The sequence below is a fragment of the Eschrichtius robustus genome, chromosome 16 (assembly GCF_028021215.1).
Source record: "Eschrichtius robustus isolate mEscRob2 chromosome 16, mEscRob2.pri, whole genome shotgun sequence".
Classification (NCBI taxonomy): Eukaryota; Metazoa; Chordata; class Mammalia; order Artiodactyla; family Eschrichtiidae; genus Eschrichtius; species Eschrichtius robustus.
This window is the reverse complement of record NC_090839.1, coordinates 53,856,897-53,873,463: the sequence shown is the minus strand read 5'-3', so window position 1 is coordinate 53,873,463 and position 16,567 is coordinate 53,856,897. Positions and strand designations below refer to the sequence as shown.

General features: G+C 51.7%; 3 non-coding genes across 3 annotated transcripts; 2 read left to right on the top strand and 1 right to left on the bottom strand.

Annotated features, from left to right (window-relative positions):
* The first annotated feature begins 773 nt into the window (after nucleotides 1-773).
* TRNAP-AGG (transfer RNA proline (anticodon AGG)) lies at nucleotides 774-845 on the top strand. The gene has a single exon. It is a non-coding gene; the product is annotated as a tRNA-Pro (tRNA).
* Nucleotides 846-5,967: 5,122 nt separating this feature from the next.
* Nucleotides 5,968-6,039, bottom strand: TRNAP-AGG (transfer RNA proline (anticodon AGG)). The gene has a single exon. It is a non-coding gene; the product is annotated as a tRNA-Pro (tRNA).
* Nucleotides 6,040-9,716: 3,677 nt separating this feature from the next.
* Nucleotides 9,717-9,789, top strand: TRNAK-UUU (transfer RNA lysine (anticodon UUU)). The gene has a single exon. It is a non-coding gene; the product is annotated as a tRNA-Lys (tRNA).
* The last annotated feature ends 6,778 nt before the right edge of the window (nucleotides 9,790-16,567 follow it).

The window sequence follows — 16,567 nt, the reverse complement described above, 5'->3', positions numbered from 1 at the left end:
CAGAATGCTCGGTGGAGAGGAGGATCACCGAGGTCGCAGGAGCAAGAGGGACACGCGAGGGTTGTATCTCAGGTGTGAGAAAGCCCATCGGAATCTAGGCATGAGCTCTTCTGAACATTTTAGTGCTGGCGCTGGGATGCACAGGGAAGAGCGGGCTGGGGACCCTCTGCAGAGCTCTGGAGAGGACAGAGCCTCCGGGGCTGGGAGAGGTGGGGGCTGTGGACAAGGCCACCAGCTCAGGGACGGAGGCTCCTACGGGAGGGCCCCGGGAAAGGCCCCGGCCACACTAACTGGTCCTCTGGGGTGACCGGTGCTCCTGGTCCCTAAGCCTCACGAGACGCACATTTCTCTGAATCCCAATTCGCTTCCAATGGAGGAGAGCGACAGCTGCGTCGCGCGTGGGCTCGTCGGGACGGAGGAATCCAGGCACCGTGACTCTAGCTCTGTCCCGAGCCTTGGGCTGTAGAGAGAAGAAAGGACCCTCACGTTCCCCTGCCGTGGAGGCGTCAGTCTTCTGGGCGTGGAGACGCCAGCCGAGCCCAGGACTAGGAGAGGCACGAGGGAGTCCCGGATCCGCAGAGCGTCAGCCTCCGAGACCTGGTGCTCACAGGGGCGGCGACAGTGCGCTATCCTCTTCTCGAGGGCTGAGAGCTGAACTTATCCGAGCTCAATGCGGGGGCCGCTCGGAATGGAGAAAACGGAGACTTAAGGCTGCACAGGGAAATGGTGTGAAGATAACCTGGAATAAGAAGTCAGACAGCTAGGTCTGCTGTGGCTCGTTGGTCTAGGGGTATGATTCTCGCTTAGGGTGCGAGAGGTCCCGGGTTCAAGTCCCGGACGAGCCCGTTCCACTTTGTTTTTATCCCAAGAACTCCCAGGGTACCCAGCCCAGGGACTCCTGCGGGAACGAAATATGGCTCTGAGGGCCCATCGACCTCCACCGCCCACATCCAGCCCGCCAGACTGATCGGAAGGGCCAGAAGTCCTGAATCTGAGTCCTGAATTTGGGCTCCATATTAGTTTAGGGAGTGGGAGGTAAGGAGAGAGATCTCCACGCACAGCTGGAGGCCACAGCCTCAGCTTGGGATACCTCGCCCTCCGCCCATCCCTCTGAGGCTCAACACTCCCAGGTGGTTTTCCCCTCTGGCCGCCAGAGGGAGGGCCGAGCCGACGCTGCTGGGCTGGGAATTGGGGAACTTCCACCCGGGCCCCGGTCCGGGAAAGCCCCCAACTGTGTTGCGGGTGAGCTAGGCTCTGGCCGCCGGGCTGCGCTGCTTCTGTTGTTAATGACCAGTGGAGGATCGGGGAGCCTCCAGAGACACCCCTCCCACGGGGCGAAAGGGGAGAGTAGGGCGGCTGGGTAGGACTGCCCTGAGCGTGCACCTCACGAAGGGGACCCCTTAACTTCGGCCGCAGTTTCTTCTCACTTCCCCTTTCCTTTCCTGGGATCTGAACAGAAACCTCAGAGCCACCTCAGCCGGTGGCCCAGAACCTAGTAGCAGCACCCTCGCGCTGCATTAATCAAGCCTCTAATGATGGACATCCACGTTGCCCCAACCTTCTCTTTGTCCACATGGGGAGCAGTAAGAGGCGCCCCTTCTCCCCCCAGCCAGGGGGCATCATCCGAGGCCTAGTGGAGAGCACGAGCACCTACTCCAGCCCAGCAGTAAGGAGGTCCCACCCTGTGTGAATTGCCCCCACCAGACAGCAACAGGGCGGCTCCCTCTTTCCCTACCAGAGGTGCATCTAGTCAGAGAAGGCTGCAAACCAAAAGATTTAAATGAGATCTAGAGTCTCATAACGTAATACCGAAAATGTCCAAGATGCAATTGAAAATCACTGGTCAAACTAAGAACCAGGAAAATTTCAACTTGAAGGAGAAATGACAATCAAGAAACGCCGACTCAAATGTTGGAACCATCTGCCAAGGAGGGTAAAGGTGGATGAAGCAGCCGTGGTAAAAATGCTTCAAGTAGCAATTACAAGCTACTTGAAACAAATTTAAAAAGTGAAAGTCTCTAATAAATGGAAGATATAAAGAATAGCCAAATGGAAAACTTAGAACTGAAAAATACAGTAACCAAAATAAAAAGCTTAATTGATGGGCAACAGCAGAATGAACAAGACAGAAGAATCAGTAAACCTGATGACAGAACAATAGAAGTTACCCAATCTGAAGAACAGAGAAAATAAACTTAAAAAATAAAATAAACCAAATAACAGAGCCTCAAGGATCTGTGGGGCTTTAACAAAATAAATAATATTGGAGTCATTGAAGACCCAAGAGAGGAGAAAAATGGGGCTAAATAGTTTTAGAAGAAATAGTAGCTGAAAATTTCCAGTGGGTTTTTTTAAAAAATAAACTTTAGCATAAACAGATGAATGGATAAAGAAGATGTGGCACATATATACAATGGAATATTACTCAGCCATAAAAAGAAACGAAATTGAGTTATTTGTAGTGAGGTGGATGGACCTAGAGCCTGTCATACAGAGTGAAGTAAGTCAGAAAGAGAAAAACAAATACCGTATGCTAACACATATATATGGAATCTAAGAAAAAAAAAAAAAGGTCATGAAGAACCTAGGGACAAGATGGGAATAAAGACACAGGCCTACTAGAGAATGGGCTTGAAGATATGGGGAGGGGGAAGGGTAAGCTGTGACAAAGTGAGAAAGTGGCATGGATATATATACACTACCAAATGTAAAACAGATAGCTAGTGGGAAGCAGCTGCATAGCACAGGGAGATCAGCTCGGTGGTTTGTGACCACCTAGAGGGGTGGGATAGGGAGGGTGGGAGGGAGGGAGACGCAAGAGGGAAGAGATATGGGAACATATGTATATGTATAACTGATTCACTTTGTTATAAATCAGAAACTAACACACCATCGTAAAGCAATTATACTCCAATAAAGATGTTAAAAATAAAATAAACTTTAGGAGAGGGTGTATTCGCACCTCTCCATTCTTTGATCAAAGAATAAAGTTTTCAAAATAATCCTTAGTTTTAGAGTTCTCTAAAAACAACAACAACAAAATCGAGCAGAATTACATAACCCCCTGCCCCCAAACACCACAGCCTCCTCCATTCCCATGTTGTTGTTGTTTTTTTTCTCAGTATCACAACTGTTTATTTCTTGCTGGTGCTACCTAACAGCTGCAGTGGCTGTAGCTTGGCTGTGGCTGTGTGTTCATTCCAGGGTCCAGGGTGAAAAAGCAGCCCTAATTGTGCACATGCTGTTCTCACACTGTGGGCAGGAAGAGGAGAGGTGACCCGCACACAGCTTTTAAAGTTTCTTCCTGAAAGTCAGCTCTGGTTACTTTACAGATGCCTTTGAAATCACATGGCCAAGTTCAACATCAAGGAAGAAAGCCAATAATTGGGAAAAATAGAATCTACCACCCTTCCAGAACCCACAACCAAATCAAGCAACGGTCCATCAGGAAAACGTAAAGCGACCATAGGTGTCTGGGGTCACGGGAAATCAGGGGCTTGCACCGAATGAGGTGGGGGAGGAAAGTCAGGGAAACTGTTGCCACGACCTCAGCCCAAGCACCGAGGTGGACGGTCTGGAGCTCGCGGGGTTCCACTGCCGTCCCCAGCCCTGGAGAGTCCTCGCCCGTCTCTCGTCTGCAGCAGGGAAGCAGGTGCTTCACGAAGGCTCCCTGGAGAGCAGCCCTGAAGTTCAAGGCCACACTTCTGGCTGCCTCCGGATTTCTCCTCGGCAAACTCGAACTTCCAGAGGAATTTCTGGAAAATGCGGCTCCCATCTTGTTACGGGCCGAACGCTGGTGTCCGCCCCAAACCCCTAGGTTGAGGTCTGACCCCACCGTGACGGTACTTGGGGACAGGCCTGCGGGGCTACGAGGCCCAGAGGGCGGGACCCCCAGACGGGAAGGCGGCGGACGCGGTCTCACCTGGAACCGCCCGTAAGACGACAGCGGCCAACCTGACTGAGCGCTTCCCGGCGCCTGGGGGCGCGGCCTCAAGGTCCCCGCCGTCGGGGAGTAGGCGGCGGGCGGGCCCCGAGGCCGCAGCCCCGCGCTTTAGGAGCAGGGACCGCCGGCCGCTCCGCGCTCCCGCCTCCCGCGCCCATGACTGCGGCCCGCGCGGGACACGGCCCATTCCCGTGTATTTTTGAAATCTATCTCCCTCTCCTTTTTTTCTGACGTATTGTAAAGCACATATAGCATTGCTTCACCCGTAAAAGCTTTTTGCCTTCTTTTCCCCCCCAAATATCTCTACAAATAAAGTCCTTTGTTCTAAAATACTCGCAATGCCATGTGCACATCCAACAACATTAACGGTGATGCTGCAGTGTTCTCTCGTGCTCAGTGCGCATGCAGGTTCCAGCTACCTCCTAACCTCCACTCCGCATTTGGTTGGCTGGATTCAGGATGCAGGCCAGGTCCACACATCGAGGTTGGTGGAGTCTGAAATCTCACTGAGTCCTCAGCACATTCTCCGAGGCGCCCTGTCTCCAGAATTTGGGGTAGGGAAGGAGCAGACAACCCCTAGGCCCCACTCCCAGTCCGTTATGTATCTGAAGTTCCTTTCTGCTCTGGAGAGCCAAGCCGGGAGGGGGGCTGTGGCAGGGGTTGCCCCAGCCCCGACCTTCCCGGGTCTCACGCCTGGTATGCAAGGATCCGCTTGCTCCCTCCAGGGACGTCTCATTTCTGACCCTGAATCCCGGGAGATTGGATCCTAAAGCAGAGGGCGTGAGCAGGGTAGGTGTCGCAGCAGGCGCCACGGGGTCTCCAATCCCCTCCAGCAATCCACCTCCAGGTCGCTGGTTCCAGCAACTCAAGATCGTCCAAAGGACAGACCAAGAAATGTTGGGGCAAAATAAGTTTTTAAATAAAAATAAATTTCTTTTAGATAATTCAAAGGAAGTATGGATGGAGTTATGCGCACAAGTGGAATCCGGTTAAGTCTAACAATTATTTTGGGTTCAAGGGCTTGTTTGCGCATATACGGTGGTGGGTCCCTTGACATTGTCCCATTTCGGGCCGCGTGTCCGCGCGTCGCGGGATCATCTCGGGCTGGCCCGCCCCGAGTTCTATCAGTGCCTCAGGGCTCCCGGGGGTGGCAGAGCCGCTGTCTGTCCTTCCGTCCGTCGGTCAGTGTGGAGCCTTACCCCTCCCCCCGCCCCAGCTGCTCTCCGGCTGGGGACACGGCGAATTCCGGGCATTCTCAACACGCAGGTCGCCCGAGGGTGCTCCACGTCCCAGCTGACCCCGGGGCCTACCCAGCCCAGTCATTTTGGGTTATCCACAGCCAGTCAACTTTCCAAACGTGGCCGCAGTCTACCAAGCATGGGTGCCCGGCTACCTCTGTTGGTAAAACGTGAGACCCTTAATCTCAGGGTCCTTGGTTCGAACACCCGGTTGGGCGTTTTTTTTGACAGAACCTCTAAGCAATTCCTGGCATTCGGTTTAGGTACAAAATGCACCAAAGGCTAGTCCGACGAACCGGCTCCAGACGCTGCCACATCCGCAGCCTGTCACTTCGCAATGAGTCACCCCGCCCAAGCTCTCATAGGCCTGGTGTCCCCTTCTTACAGTGGGTCCGCGAACCCACTTGATTCCTCAACTTCTTTAACCAAAGGAACCTTAGAAATGGGTCCATCAAAGATTTGAACCTGGCTACCAGAGAAAAGCCACCCACCAGTTTCTCCTTTGGTCTATTTCGTCGACGGAGCGAGCTGCTACTATTATCTCTGCATCTGCAAGACAGCGCGATGTAAAAAGCTCAACTTATACTAGGATGTTCCTTTGGGAGTGAGGGGTGTACTGGATTCCAAGTCACAATCGTCTCTCAAACAGGAGTGACCCTACAGGGCAGAGGAGCCCAGACCACTGTGAGGAAGGACGAGGGTGAAAACCAGGGTGGGCATGTCCATATCTAGTGAATGTGACAGCGGTGTTTCCCCGGTACACATCCCAACTACTCTTTAAAAGAGGGACTCGTCCGGGATTTGAACCCGGGACCTCTCGCACCCTAAGCGAGAATCATACCACTAGACCAACGAGCCACTTTCTCAGGGTCTTTGGCCCTCCTGTTAAGTTCAACGTGGCTCTGTCCTCGCTGGTCTGGACTGTCTCAGTTTTCTCGTGCATGGATCGTTTCCCTTTTCCCCATGAATGTCAGGGAAGAATTTGATTCCATGGACAGGAGGGGGATGGGAAGGCTCAGCATTGCCACACTCTGAGACTCCCAAGTCGGCAAGTCCCGATGCGGGTTTTGGAGGGTCCCGCTCCTCTGCTCTCCTCTCCGTCCGTGGAAAACTGAGATGATCAGCTCAGGAGAGCGTCCCCAGGTCCCTCTTCCGTCACCGGGCTAAGGGCTGGGCAGCAGAGTGAAGCTGAGAGCCGGGTTTGGCCCCCCGCCCCTGGCGTCGCGGGCTCCCCGGACGCCCCCGGGACCGCCGCCCCCACCCCCACGCCACTCACTGGAAAGACCCGCAGCGGGGTCCCGAGTCTCACACCCCATCCAGCCCAGAGAACCGCCTCCCGGAGCCCCAGACTCGCGTTCCAGTGCAGACAGCAGCTGGGAAGGGGCCCCGGCGAGGGGGTTTACGTAGGGAGCAAAAGGATGAAGGAGGAAGTTGAGGAAACTCAGGGAGCCCTCAGGGGACACTCCCCGCCCCGCGTTGCCGTCGCCACTGCTGTGACCTGGGTCACGGCCCCTCCCTGTCCGCTGAGCACACCCAGACACCAGACTTCAGTGTCCAGGCCCGATCTGGCCACTCGAGTCCAACTGGGATCTGGGTCCACCACCCCCTGGGCCTGCCACATGATCCATCCTCACAGGCCCCGACCCCACACCAGCTCTGCCAGGGATTCCGTTTCTGCCATAAAATGACCAGAAAAAGCAAACTGGGCTCCTCGGGGATTTGAAGCCAAAGTGAGGGTAAGAATTCCTCCACAGGGACCTTCCTCTGCAGTTCGCACTTCCTGTTCACTGGACAAATGCCCAGCTGGAGGCAGGCCCTAGACTGAGGGCATGGGTAGAGGGGAGCAGACGCCGCCGGGTGCCAAAGGGGGTTAAGGCAGGCCTGAGGGAGGGATACCATTGACACAGAAGAGGACTTTGCAGAGGAACTAACCTGCTGGTAGAGGCAGTAGTGCTTTCCCCTCAAGGAAAGGGGAGTCTTAAAAGGCTCTGGGTGTAGGAGAAGTGCTGGCCAGAGAGCTTAGTTACCCCGTTGACCCCCACCAGGCCTCAGGGGTGGGAGAGGCCTCCCTGGACATCCAAGTGGGGCCCGGGGTTCTGTGCAGGAAACCCACTCGCTCGGGGACTTGAGAGTCAGGAGGCATGAAAGGGGCACCCAGCTTGCACGACCCTGGGCTTAACTGGAGAAACCCAGGCGTTTAGGTCAGAGAAGAGGCCCACCAGCCCCCTGCCCCCTCTGCATGTTCTGAGAAGATCTGGCTCTGCGGCAGCTCGCCTGGCAGGGGCTCTGTGCCATAATCCCCTGGCCCTGGGATCAGGAAGCTCTTCCCAGATTGGGGGACCTGAAATTTCAACCAAAGCCTCAGTCCCTGCCCGTGTCACATGTCTTTTCTTTTCTGTATTCTGATTCTTTGATGTCTGGAGCCTTGCTGACTCTGGAGGGAATGCCCCTCCCAAGGTTGGCCAATTCTAGGAGATAGTAAACAATTCCTCTGCCAGCAGGCATTTCAGATACAAACCAACCAATCCTGAGTCCACAACCACCTGTTTTATCGGACTCTTACACTCTGGGCCACAACCCATCTGCCAGAATCACCTCAAGGCTGGGAAACAGACAACTAGGGACAGCACCTATGCCCCAGAACTCGCTGAAATTATTCAGACTAACCCATTTAAACCTGTTTTCCCTGCCTCACCTGTTTCACCTTTCGTGAAACCACAATAAAGTCTCTTTTGCCCACATTTTCTTCTCATTCCTTCCGCCTCCTGACTGACTCTGTTGCTTCCCCTGTGCCCCCCTCCCCCCACGTGGAGGCGTGCCCCCTCCTCTTGGAAACTGTGAGTTACAAGCCATCTTCTCAATGGCTGGATCTGTTGGCCTCAGATAATAATAATAAAACCTATGTAAACATTGCCGTTCTTCCAACTTGGAGAAGAGACCCCGTGTCTAGAGCACCGCCCTCTGGACACCTGTGGGGACCCCAGGTCCTTCGCGGTTCCCATGCTCAGTCTCCAATGCGGTTTCCTTCCTTCCCTTGGTCGTGGAAGGCCCTTTTGGCAGCCCCTCAAGTAGGAAAAAGACGTTGAAACGTGGGCTTGTCCGGAATTTGAATTTATGACCCAAAGCAAAAATACACGCCCAGACCAAGTTACATCGTCACCCCAGGTCCAGCGACCGTCTGGCACACAGACCTGGTCTCCCGCGAGCGGAGACAGAAGTGTCTGCCCCTCCCTTCGGGCTCCTTCCCCCAGCGCCAGGCCTCCAGGCCAGTCCCGGAGCCCCTAGGACGAAGCCTCCGGCCTGGAAACACCCGCCCCAAGCGGAGCGATGGCCACTTGGCAGCACGGAACTGGGCGCAGCCCGATCGGATCGCGGCAGGCGGGGACCAAGATCCTCTCGCTCAGGACTCCGCAGAGCTCCGGAGTCTTCAGCCCAAAAACTGGGGATGTCTGAAAATAAAAAGGGGGCCTTGTCCGAGATTTGAACCCGGCACCTCTCGCATCCAAAGCGAGAATCATACCCCTAGACCAACGAGCCGGAGCCTAAACAATTCCTGACGTCTCTCTTTGGAGGCCTGAGACCGCGGCTCCGCCCTCCGATCCTGGGCCGAGTTCCGGCCGCCAAGCCCGCAGGGACTTGCGCCGGAGGAGGTTTCGGTTTCGATTCTAGAAGGAGAAGAAGAGGTGCAGCGCTGCCGGAACCTCACGGAGAGGGGCCTCCCGCACACTAGGGCCCCAGAGCCGCAGAGCCAGACTCCCCCAGGCCACAAGGGCCACCCAGTCCCCAACAGCTAGAGGAGGGGACAGGTGACCAGGAGGAGGAGGGAGTCCCTGCGGCCCGGGTGAGTGTGAAAGTCTCCCAGGCCAGAAATTTCACCCAACAATGGGACACAAATCCAGGACCTTGAGAATGAGACTCTGCCACCTCCCAACCGGCCAGCCCGGGTGAGCCTCGAGCATCTCGGGGTCCCTCTTGGCCTGAGCTCGGCCCCAGAAAACCCTCACAGTTCTGGAACCCTGATGTAGGGGTCAGAACTGGGGTTGGTGCTCACTTCTTCCTGAACGGCGCTGCCCCGCTAGCAAGGGGTCCAGCATCCACCTGGGAAGGAAGGCCTCCCTGGCTTGTCCCCGAGGCGAGGCCATGGAGCCTTCCTGATTTGCTTCAGGCTACTCGTCCAAAAGAGGGCTGAGAGTTTGATGATGAGAAATCGTCCCTGATTGGAACCCGACACCTCCCACACCCTAAGCGAGGATCACACCGCGATCCTTACTAGTCTCTAGTGATACCCAACCTCGTGCCCTTGCCCCCGACTTTCCAGCTCCCCGGAGCTGCTGGGACTACACAGACCCACGGCCGGACAGCAGACAGGAACTTGTTGGGGCTCTCGTCCTCTGCTGAAAGGACCCGAGAATTCAGCACTCCAGTGCCCGGGATGTAGTGTGCACAGGATCCAGGGTTTGTCCCCACCATTTTTAGGACAGTAAAGTTCTGAAGAAATCCAACTAGTTTGTGAGGAGCACGCTTTTTCTGCCCTTGTCTGGCTAGCTCAGTTAGTAGAGCGTGAGACTTTTCATCTTAGGGTTGTGGGTTCGAGCCCCACGTTGGGCGTAACTTTTGCCCTCAGGGCTTGGCGGAGCAACTTGCTTTTGTCTCATTAATATTTTATTATATACGTTTTGGAATTTAAAAGTTGAAACTTACTCCACAGTTCCACATACAGCACACAGAGTGGGTCAGGAGCCCCTCTGAGAGGTTCCTTTTCTAAGAACTTTCTTGAAATTCCCGCAATCGGGGCAAGCGCTTATCAGGCCAAGAATTATCGCTCAAAGGAGGACTCAAACCCATTCAGTCTCAGTTCTACACGTGGAACGAGAGCGACAATAGGAGACTTGGAAATGGATTTTCAGCTAACTCTGGCCCTAAGCAGACACCTACGTGGTGCTCCATGTGTATCTGGGGGTGTTCCCCACCCAGGACCCTCGCCTCCCCCAACCCTGTGTGTCCCCACCTGCATTTGCTGCAGCTTTCCTCCCTCCTGAGACAGAGATGCGGCAGGGAAGGGAGCCCCTCATCTGGCCGTTATTCCTGTCCCAGCCCCTCTCCCCTTTCTAAAGTAGAAAGAAAGTTGGAAATCGTGGGCTACTCCAAGTAGAGGTTGGGTGTCCCTCTCCTCGAGAGGCAGCAGTGAGGGAAATGTGAGTTCCTTTCTTGGGGTGGGGTACAGGAGCCAGAAGGGTTAGCAACACTGGCCCTGAGGCTCTCATGATGTCGGGTCATCTGGGTATCCAGGTTTCCATGGTGGGGGCCAGCGGGGGGCAGGAGAGGGCTTGGCAGTGGGGAGGTGCCTGCCAGGCTGTGTCCCTCTTGGTGCCTGGATTGGGGCACCCTACTCGTCGTAAGCGAGAGAGACTATATTCATCAGAATTCTGTTGTAGTCTGTTTTTCTGGAGAACTCAGAGAGAGAGAAAGAGCGAGAGGAAGGGGAAAGTGAGGGAGAGATTGTGATTGATTGTAAAAATTGGCTCACACGGTTGTGGGGATCCCAAAGTGAAATGTGCGGGGTGGGTATTCCATCAAGAGTCCATGTTGCAGTCTGGAGTCAGAAGGCAGTCCAAGGCAAAATTCTTTCCTCTTGGGGGTAATCTTAGTCTTCTCTCTTAAGACCTTCAACTGACTGGGAGAAGCCCACCCACATTATGGGAAGATACTTTGCTTTACTCAACTCTACTGATTTAAATGTTAGTCACATCTAAAAAATACCTTCACAGCAACATCTAGACTGGTGTTTGACCAAACATCTGGGCACCATAGCCTGGCCAAATTCACACACAAAATTACCCATCACAGGGTCCTGTCAAAGTGCTGGGCTTCCTTCCAGACTTGTGGTTGCCAAGGGGGAGGAGGGTAGGGAAGGGGTCGATTGGGAGTTTGAGGTTAGCCAATGCAAACTATTATATATAGACTGGATAAACAACAAGGTCCTACTGTACAGCACAGGGAACTATATTCAATAGTCTGTGATAAACCATAATGGAAAAGAATTTTTAAAAGAATGTATATATATATGTATATATAACTGAATCGCTTTGCTGTACAGCAGAAACTAACACAACATTGTAAATCAACTATACTTCAATTTTTTAAAAAGTGCTGGGCTTCCTTTAATAATAGGAGAGACAAGGTACAAAAGCTTACCTTCTACTTCGGATATGTCCCAGTAGGCACCAGACCAGAAAACAGTACCTCCGAAGCTTCTCAGAGATGCTGGTGCGTCCCCTCAACCATGCAAGTCTCATTGCCTCGGTGAATAGCATTTCCTGCTGGCACCGCCAAGATTCATAGTCAGCTGGTGGGTCTTGTTCCATTGCAGCATGCCGTAGAGCCATGTTGGCGCACCAGTATCTCTGTCCCTTCTGATTCCTTCCTTCACAGTTTGCCATGGCATTTCTGGCAATTCTACTTCATTTAATGTAGGCCATTGCTTTTTCCAGCCTTCCAAGAGCCATGCCAGCTGAGTATCACAACCAGTTTGAGGGACCATGCCAGGCGTTAAGTTCTGTGTCATGGAAGAGTGTCCCATATGATAATCTCTCCTTTTTCCAGCTTTTTATTCTCCTCACCCAGATGCAGGACCGTCAGGATCCACTCCAGGCAGACTCTCCAGGTCACCGCTGACACATCATCCAGATCCTACAGAAGCAGTCCCAGTACTTTCCCAGTTGAGTCATGCTGGGATGTGACCCTAGTATTTGGTATGGTGGCCTGGAGGGGAAGTTGGAGCAGGTCTGAAGTGACCAAATGTTTTGTAAAATACCTGCCTCATTTGAGGTTCCTCCTAGTCTCCGGGCAAGGGGGTGGAGGCCTGGGCCCCCACAGCAGGCCCTGAGAGTTCAAGGCTCTCAATGCAGCTACCCAGATATATCCATTCCAAGTTTGATGGCCCCGAGAGTTCAAGGTTCTCAATGCAGCTACCCAGATATCCCCATTGCAAGTTTGAGGGTCCCATTTCTTCCCTATCAGTACCCTGACATTGGCCCAGGAAATTTGCTGAGACTGAGAATTCAAGTCTGCCTCAAGGCCTGCTCCTGAGCCTGGCCTTCAGCTTTATCGGCCCTTCAGCTGTAGGAGATGTAGGTTGCTTTCAATGCTGCCAGAGCAGCCTCTGATGTTCACACTGCCTGGAATTGGTGATTAGTCCACCCGAGGCTGTCATTCTCCGGTTTCAATGCATTAAAGACATTGAAACATTTTTGTTTCAATGCGTCAACACATAATTCCACAATGCTTACGATGATCACATTTCCACTGTATCTCCAAAATGCCAGAGACATGGGGTGAGCTCCCTCCCATACAGCCATCCCAGTTCAACAGGGACAAAAGGCTTAATAATTGCATGGCTCCAGCATACCCGGGTCTCTCAGAAGTCTACCTACCACCAGTGATGTTCTCCTTGGTGCCAGGCAGCCAGAAGGTGATTCAACCTTGGAATCTTGTAACCGAGCAGGACCCTATGGGGCCTTCCAGGGACAGATCCCCCTATGTCCTCTGCCTGCCTCTCGTCTGTAGAAAAGTTTAGCCTCCTAGGCCTTCCCCAAGTTCCAAAGAATAAATTTAATCAGAGAAGTGAGAAAATGCAGAAAGAAAGGAAAACAGTCAAGCAAGACAGTAGTTTAGCCGTTAAACAAAATCAAGCACCTTTAGTTCCTCTTCAAGGGCTGTAGATAACATTCTGAGCTGTTTTGCAGAGCCTGAAACCCTCACCAGGTGGAAGAAGTTAACTGTAGATTGCCCAAAAGCACGTAGACCCCAGACCGGTTGGAGCCAGAAGGTTGATGATGTTGACTCCCGATTACCTCACCACCAACCAATCAGAAGAATGTCCATGAGCTGATCACACACCCCACAACACACATCCCTCACCTTGTCTTTAAAAACCTTTCCCTGAAAGCCATCTGGGGAGTTCGGGGTTTTTGAGCGCTGGCTTACTGGACTCCTTGCGCAGTGCCTGCAATAAACGCTGCACTTTCCTTCACCACCACCCGGTGTCAGTAGATTGGCTTTATTGCACAAAGCTGAGCAGACCCAAGTTTGGTTCGGTAACAGTTTCATTCTCAGAGTCTGTTTCCAACTATTTTAGGACAAGTTTCCAGGGATTTTTGTGTAATCAGTTCATGAAGGGAACACTCTGAGGCGGCATCTGTAAGGAAGAGGGAGGGGGCAGCATTTAAACTTTTATCCCTCAGCTTCAAACTCACTGTCTAGACCCTGCTTAGTGACACAGTAAGTCCTCTACATACGAACGAGTTCCATTCCGAGAGCACGTTCATAAGTCCAATTTGTTCCTAAGTCCAACAAAGTTAGCCTAGGTACCCAACTAATACAATCGGCTATATAGTACTGCACTGTAATAGGTTTATAATACTTTTTGCACAAATAATACATAAAAAACACTCACACAAAATAAAGAAAACATTTTTAATCTTACAGTACAGTACCTTGAAAAGTACAGTAGTACCAGCTACATCACCGCTGTTTTTACGCTTGCTTCCGAACATCCTGGGCTTGAAATAAAGACACTGTACTACTGTCCTCTATACAGTACTGTACAGTAAAGTACACAAAAGCATAACCACTTGTATAGGATGCACGCATGTGACAATATACGCCAGACACGTGAACTAACTTACGTGATTAGACATGCGAACTCACATTCGCATCTTTGAAAGTACGCAACTTGAAGGTTCGTATGTGGGGGACTGACTGTACTGCGCTTTGCCAGCGGATCTGTGTCATATTTTGCCGATAGGAGGCACTCGAGAGGCTGAAAGCCTGGAGGAGGAAGAAGGGACTCTACTTCCTGTTTGTTTCCCATTCCTACTGCCACCCACCCCACCCAGCCTCACTTTTTTATTCCTGCAATAGAAGTTCTTTCCAGAAATGGCAGCTGAATCCAGTTTGAAGTTTTCCCAGCACTCACAGAACCACCCTCATCATGGCTCATGAGAGACACCCGCGCAAGCTGACTGAGGTCCCCTCCTCAGGCGTCTGGGGATGCCAGTCCCAGGGGACCCTCCTCTGAGCTCAGCTGAACTGCTCCTCTTTTCCAGAGGTTGGTTTTTAAGCTCCACAATTTCTCTCCAAGCTTCTAACTTTTAATAATCCCAACCTCTTCCCGTGGTCCTCCAGCCCCATGGGTGGTAGCTGCCTTCTCACTGTTCCCCTTCTGCCTTCTCAACTGCCTCCTTAACAATGCTTTTTACATAGTTACCAGTTTTCATTAGTCTTACAATAACAAATAGGTTTTCTTACCCTCCCCCAGCTTTATTGAGGTATAATTGACAAATAAAAATCATATATATTGAAGGTGTATAACGTGAGGATTTGATATATCTTACCTTGTGAAATGATTACCACAATCAAGCTAATTAACACATCCATCACTTCACAAAGTTACCTTCTGTGTGTGCGTGTGTGTTGAGAACACTTAAGATCTACTCTTAGCAATTTGAAGTTTACGGTATTATTAACTATAATCACCATGCTGTACATTAGATCCCCACAACTTATTCGTCTTATAATTAAAAGCTTGTATCCTTGTACCAACCTCTCCCCATTACCCCCACCCCGCAACGGATGGGTTTTTTGACTGCTGCATGGAGCCTGGTTTGGTAACGAATTTGGGCTTGAGCTCCTTGCCAATGGGAAATGGGATACTGGTGACTCGTGGCATGCAAGGGCATTGTTATCAAGCCGCCTATCACCTGGTTGATTATGATGAAGTGCCAACTGAAGCAAGTGCCATGGGGGACCACTTGGCTGCTGCACTTGACTCTTATGGCAGTAAAGGTGACTACAAGGACTGTGGCATGGAAAGGATTCTCCTGGGTGCATCCAGTTGCTTAAAGAAAGAAAATGACAAGATCAGGCCTTTAAATTTTCAGCCTAAGTCATGTTCAGAGATCCAGGGACGTTTTCTGGCAGCTATAAAATAATCGTATAGCTGCAGGGCTGACATTGCTGAAAATCAAACACATAATCGAATGAAGTATGTTGCGGAATGACAATGTAAGTTGAGTTCATAGCCTTGGGAGATCTTTCATGTGGAAGAAATGGCATTGATTATGAAGGAGTGGAGCCGAAGCCTGGGGACATCTAGGTGGGCTCAGACCTAGTTGAGAATCTTGAACCCCTGAGTCATTTGGAGCCTCCCTTGCCAGTGAAAGCAGCCTGTCCTCTGATATCTGAGAAGAGTAGCCTTCCTGTGTTTGAATATCCTATAATAATCTCACCTGGAGCATGACAGGTGAGACAGGGGATGACAGTTCTCCTCAAAGCCCACACCAGCCAGCCTTGTTACCCCCTAACACTGGTTGCCCTATAACTACAATCAGATCAGCATGCTGTAGGAGGACAAAGGCTGGCCTGGGAGGAAATCATTCATATGCCAAAAGAATTGCAAATTTTGCTCATTTATGCCAGCAGAGAACTAGGGAATGTGTGTGGGAATGGACCCAAGGATGTTAGAATAAGGAGGATGGGATATGATTTTTGCAACTGGTGACATTATTGCTCTGGGTGCACTTCCCAGCAAGCCTGTATCTAACGTGTTATCTTGCACAGCTGAATGTGGCTCTGCCAGTTTCTTTAGTTGGTTGGCTAAGCATGGAACTCAATGGTGGCCTATGTTTACGGAGATTAAGATTCAAGAATGTTCCTGGCATCATGTAAAGAAAGGAATCCGAAGACTCTGTGAGACAGAAATGCTGGACTGGGTCTATCATACACGAAAAGCACACCCACCACCCCACTGAGAGGGCCCCAGGGACATTCCCTTCAATAAGGCACTGAGAAACATTGGTGAGGGAAGCACCAGCAGCCTTGGATAGCTCTGTGGTCGCTGTTCTCTGCAGGCCACATATGATGGTGGGAGATGCTGCATTGAGATGAGGTTCCTGGTTTGAGTAGGGATGATGGGACCTCAGGTGCTTGGGAAAGCAGAAGTAAGGCCAGAGCTGGAGGAACAGAAGAGTCCCACCCATGGTTTTTAAAAGTAAAAGAGAACTATGTGTATATATGACAAAGCCTCAGCCTCACCTCCTCTTTGGGCATGTGGTAAAGGAGGCTTCTGATTTTACTCCACCTTGTCCTGCAGTTTGGGAGATTTTTACCTTGAGGATGAGGGCATGGATTAAAAAAAGAGAAAACTTTATTATGGATGTATTCTGAAAACGCGCACATCTTTATCAGAAAAGTAAGCCTTGCCCAACTTCGCTTTAGGGTGGCGTCTGCCTAAACCCCAGGGCTCCTTAATTTCCCACTCGGGTAAGTAGACAGCTGGCTTTATTTCATTTTTCCTCCGGCAGAAAGTTTAAAATGCTAACTGATG